The sequence below is a fragment of the Bidens hawaiensis genome, unplaced genomic scaffold, assembly GCF_021521415.1.
Source record: "Bidens hawaiensis isolate Kalapana, Puna unplaced genomic scaffold, B.hawaiensis_p1.1 tig00039605_1, whole genome shotgun sequence".
NCBI lineage: Eukaryota > Viridiplantae > Streptophyta > Magnoliopsida > Asterales > Asteraceae > Bidens > Bidens hawaiensis.
In genome coordinates this window covers 64,479-70,478 of record NW_027496976.1, presented here as the reverse complement: position 1 = coordinate 70,478, position 6,000 = coordinate 64,479, and positions in this window count along the sequence as shown.

Genomic DNA, 6,000 nt, shown 5'->3' with positions numbered 1-6,000 from the left:
TCAAGAATTTGGTCGATAAAAGGAAGTGGAAAATGATCTTTTCTTATGGCGTTATTAAGCTTTCGGTAGTCAATGCAAAGTCGCCAGCCTGTGATGGTTCTCATTGGTATCAGCTCGTCTTTCTCGTTCATTACGACCGTCATTCCTCCCTTCTTGGGTACTACTTGAACTGGATTTACCCAAGGTGAATCCGAGATTGGGTAGATTAATCCAGCATCAAGCAGTTTGATTACTTCCTTCTTCACCACATCTTGCATGTTGGGATTAAGACGTCTTTGATGTTGGACCACAGGTTTGTAGGCTTCCTCTATGAGAATTTTGTGAGTACAAAAGGAGAGACCGATGCCCTTGATATCCATGATTTTCCATGCGATAACATTCTTATGGTTTTTGAGAACCTTAAGAAGTTCGTCTTTCTCTTCTTTAGAAAGGTGAGATGAAATAATTACTGGGAGTTGAGAGTCTTTTTCCAGAAAGGCGTATTCGAGTGGTTTGGTAGTTCTTTTAATTCTAAGGCTGGTGATTCTTTCATTGATGGTTTTGATTTTTCATTGCATTCAGTGATCTCATATACTATTTATGATGTTTCCTGATAGTTATTCACAGTATTGAGATTATCGTCTTCTAAAATGGGTTTGGTAATAGTGTCAGTTATGATTTATGTTTCTAATGAGGTATTAAGGGAAGATTTACGCATATAGCAACTCATGATAGAATCGATGATGTCAACACAGTATAACGTGTCATCATGATGTTGCGGATATTGCATAGATTTTCCTATGTCAAAAGTGATTGCCTCGTCATTGACCCTGAGAGTGAGTTTGCCGGTGCAAACATCAATAATAACCTTTGCGGTGGCTAAAAAGGGTCTTCCTAAAATTAGAGGTACACTTTTGTCTTCCTTTATGTCTAGAATCACAAAATATACTGGGAAAACAAATTTGTCAATTTTGACAAGCATGTTTTCAACAATGCCCCGAGGATATTTAACGGATCGGTCAGCTAACTAAATGCTCATGCATGTGGGCTTTGGTTCTCCTATTCCTAGTTTTGCAAAAACCGCATAAGGCATTAAATTAATACTAGCTCCTAGGTCAGCCAGGGCATTGCTAACAAACAAATTTCCTATGAGACATGGGATAGTAAAACTCCCTGGATCGGTTATTTTTGGCGCCAGCTTGCTTTGAAGGACAGCTGAACATTCTTTACTCAAGGTGACATGCGAGAGCTCCTCAAGCTTCCTTTTGTTGGTCAGCACTTCTTTGAGAAACTTTGCATAGTTCGGCATTTGAGCAATGGCTTCGACGAAAGGATGTTGATGTGGAGTTGTTTGAAGAGTTCTAAAAACTTCCCGTACCGAGCTTCCAATCTCTCCTGTTTCAGCCGTCCAGGGTATGGAATAGGTGGAACATAAGTTAGCACTGGTTCCTTGGGTTGTACGGTGCCCGTTGGAATCAGTGTTTCTTGTGGCTTGTTAGCGGCTTCCTTTTCCGTGACTGGTTCTGAAGTTGGTGAGGCAACAGTCGTTGTACCGCTTCTGAGTGTAACAGCGTTAGCTGCTGCATTCGGGTTAGTGTTTGTGTTGCTTGGAAGAGCGTCGGGTGGTCTTTCTGATAATTGTCGGACAATTTGCCCGATCTGAGTTTCTAGATACCGCAATGATGCTTGTTGACTTTTGAGGTCGGCTTCTTGTTTTAACAATACTCCGCTGATATCAACAGCTCTTGAGTCGGCCTTCTTCTCTGCTTCATTTGTTTTGGTTAGAAGTTGGATTAACATCTCTTCGATCTTTGAGTAGCTCGGGTTTTGATGGCTACTAGAACTTTGATCTTGGAATTGAGGTTTAGGCTGGAAGGGTTGATTCATCGGTCTCTTTTCGAATCCGGGTAAGGTTTGAGTGTTACCTCCGTCTTTCCAGCTGAAATTCGGGTGGTTTCTCCATCCTGGATTGTAGTTATTGCTGAAAGCGTTGTTCTGTCGAGCGATGAAATCGAATTCTTCCATGGCCACGATGACTTGTTTACTGTCACTCGTCTTATGATTCCCTCCACATGTGTCACAGGTGAGTCTGGGTTTTGATAGCTCGGCTTGAAGTTGTTCGAATTTTTTAGAAAGGGCTTCAAGCTGTGCTATGACAAGAGTGTTGGAATCAACGTGGTGTATTCCTTTATGGGTAGGTGTAGATCTTGGTGGGTTGTATGCGAAACTCTTCTTTGCGGCCTTCTCCAGGACTTCAAATGCTTCGTTAGGTGATTTAGATCTCAGGTCTCCACCAGCGATCTGGTCAATGGCCTGTTTATTTTGACTGATTCGTCAAAGAAAGTTTGAACTTGTAACCATACGCTCATTCCATGGTGTGTACATCTTCTTAGAAGACTTTTGTATCTTTCCCATGCTGCATGTAACGATTCATCATCATCGGTCCGGAATCCGGTAATGCTGGCTCGGTATTTGGCAGTTTTATCGGGCATAAAATATTTGAGGAGAAACTGTTCAACCATCTGGTCCAAAGTGGTGATGGAACCAGAGGAAATAGATTCTATCCATTCTAGGGCTTGACCCCTTAGAGAGAAAGGAAAGAGATTAAGCTTGATTTGATCGTCCGAACAGTTTTGAATTTTAAAGGTTCCGCAGATTCGTAGGAATCGAGATATGTGAGAAAGAGGGTCTTCGTCGAGGAGACCATGAAATTGAACTGAATTTTCCACCATATGAATGGTACTTGATTTGATTTCGAAATTTTCGGTGATTTCGGGTGGAGCCACTCCATTGTCGTAGCTTTCAAGAGTTGGCTTGGCATACTGGCTCATGTTCGGCTCATTGTTCTGGGCCGCCATCATTTCTTCGGTTTGATTTTCTCCTGATGTGGTGACGTCTACTGATTCGTCTTTGATTGCTTCGGCGGTTTCTGCAGTCCGTTTACATGCTCGTCGACGAAAGAGTCGTTCCGGTTCAGAAATTGCAGAAACAAGCTCAAGCTCAAAAGTAGAGGACATACATGGGACTAAATCAAAATTAAACACTAAAGTAAAAGTTAGCTAAAGTTAAACTAAAGGTTAGTCTAAGTTAAACTACAAATGAGGCTAAGCTATTCTAAACTAAACTGATGTCTAAATTAATTAAGCTAAAGTAAAGGTAAAATAAAGGTAAAAAGTAGGCCAGGCGTAAAATTATATAGTTTAGTATTTTAAAAAAAAATAAAGATAAAATAATATAGAAGTTAAAAATTTGTACAATTATAGACAGTGATTAAATTAAAACTTGGATCGTTCTTAGAAACGTACCGTGTCCCCGACAACGGCGCCAAAAACTTGATGCGTGCGTGCGTATGGTATAAAATATAAAAGGATGGAATGAGTTGCTTTTGCACAAGATCGTGTTTTAAATTTATAAAAGTGATTTCTACAAAGACTAAACACACACCAAAAAGGCAAGTGTACATATCGTATATGCAGAATAGTATTGGTAAGAAACAAGTATCGATCCGTGGACACACAGGTTTCTAATAATAAATCGTTGTTTTGATTTAATAGGAGGTTTTAATCATTTTGGGGTAAATTTTGGACTTTTTATAAAATGTAAATACTTATATATAATATATAGATGACCAAGACAAGAGATTCTAAACGAGTTGTTCAATTATGCGAAGGTTACCATCTAAGATCAAGAATCCACTCCCATTTAGCATTAATAATTGATATATAAACATGTGGTAGACTTGCCGTAATAATATATGATAGATAGCTCCTTAAGCCTTAAGTGAGCACCTTTGGCACGAAGGAGGTAGCATGCGCATTTTAAAGTCCATCCTTCTCTGCTTCATTTGTTTTGGTTAGAAGTTGGATTAACATCTCTTCGATCTTTGAGTAGCTCGGGTTTTGATGGCTACTAGAACTTTGATCTTGGAATTGAGGTTTAGGCTGGAAGGGTTGATTCATCGGTCTCTTTTCGAATCCGGGTAAGGTTTGAGTGTTACCTCCGTCTTTCCAGCTTAAATTCTGGTGGTTTCTCCATCCTGGATTGTAGTTATTGCTGAAAGCGTTGTTCTGTCGAGCGATGAAATCGACTTCTTCCATGGCCATGATGACTTTTTTACAGTCACTCGTCTTATGATTCCCTCCACAGGTGTCACATGTGAGTCTGGTTTTTGATAGCTCGGCTTGAAGTTGTTCGAATTTTTTAGAAAGGGCTTCAAGCTGTGCTATGACAAGAGTGTTGGAATCAACGTGGTGTATTCCTTTATGGGTAGGTGTAGATCTTGGTGGGTTGTATGCGAAACTCTTCTTTGCGGCCTTCTCCAGGACTTCAAATGCTTCGTTAGGTGATTTAGATCTCAGGTCTCCACCAGCGATCTGGTCAATGGCCTGTTTATTTTGACTGATTCGTCAAAGAAAGTTTGAACTTGTAACCATACGCTCATTCCATGGTGTGTACATCTTCTTAGAAGACTTTTGTATCTTTCCCATGCTGCATGTAACGATTCATCATCATCGGTCCGGAATCCGGTAATGCTGGCTCGGTATTTGGCAGTTTTATCGGGCATAAAATATTTGAGGAGAAACTGTTCAACCATCTGGTCCCAAGTGGTGATGGAACCAGAGGAAATAGATTCTATCCATTCTAGGGCTTGACCCCTTAGAGAGAAAGGAAAGAGATTAAGCTTGATTTGATCTTCCGAACAGTTTTGAATTTTAAAGGTTCCGCAAATTCGTAGGAATCGAGATATGTGAGAAAGAGGGTCTTCGTCGAGGAGACCATGAAATTGAACTGAATTTTCCACCATATGAATGGTACTTGATTTGATTTCGAAATTTTCGGTGATTTCGGGTGGAGCCACTCCATTGTCGTAGCTTTCAAGAGTTGGCTTGGCATACTGGCTCATGTTCGGCTCATTGTTCTGGGCCGCCATCATTTCTTCGGTTTGATTTTCTCCTGATGTGGTGACGTCTACTGATTCGTCTTTGATTGCTTCGGCGGTTTCTGCAGTCCGTTTACATGCTCGTCGACGAAAGAGTCGTTCCGGTTCAGAAATTGCAGAAACAAGCTCAAGCTCAAAAGTAGAGGACATACATGGGACTAAATCAAAATTAAACACTAAAGTAAAAGTTAGCTAAAGTTAAACTAAAGGTTAGTCTAAGTTAAACTACAAATGAGGCTAAGCTATTCTAAACTAAACTGATGTCTAAATTAATTAAGCTAAAGTAAAGGTAAAATAAAGGAAAAAAGTAGGCCAGGCGTAAAATTATATAGTTTAGTATTTTAAAAAAAATAAAGATAAAATAATATAGAAGTTAAAAATTTGTACAATTATAGACTATGATTAAATTAAAACTTGGATCGTTCTTAGAAACATACCGTGTCCCCGGCAACGGCGCCAAAAACTTGATGCGTGCGTGCGTATGGTATAAAATATAAAAGGATGGAATGAGTTGCTTTTGCACAAGATCGTGTTTTAAATTTATAAAAGTGATTTCTACAAAGACTAAACACACACCAAAAAGGCAAGTGTACCAATCGTATATGTAGAATAGTATTGGTAAGAACCAAGTATCGATCCGTGGACACACAGGTTTCTAATAATAAATCGTTGTTTTGCTTTAATCAGAGGTTTTAATCATTTTGGGGTAAATTTTGAACTTTTTATAAAATGTAAATACTTATATATAATATATAGGTGACCAAGACAAGAGATTCTAAACGAGTTGTTCAATTATGCGAAGGTTACCATCTAAGATCAAGAATCCACTCCCATTTAGCATTGATAATTGAAATATAAACATGTGGTAGACTTGCCGTAATAATATATGATAGATAGCTCCTTAAGCCTTAAGTGAGCATATTTGGCATGAAGGAGGTAGCATGCGCATTTTAAAGTCCATCCTTTCTTAATGTCATGCCACCTCAATAATGTCAATTTAAGTTGGCAAGTAATTTCGTAAAGTAGAAAGATTAGGATTGACTTTGATTTCTCAAATACCAATTCTAACAACTTCGGGTGGT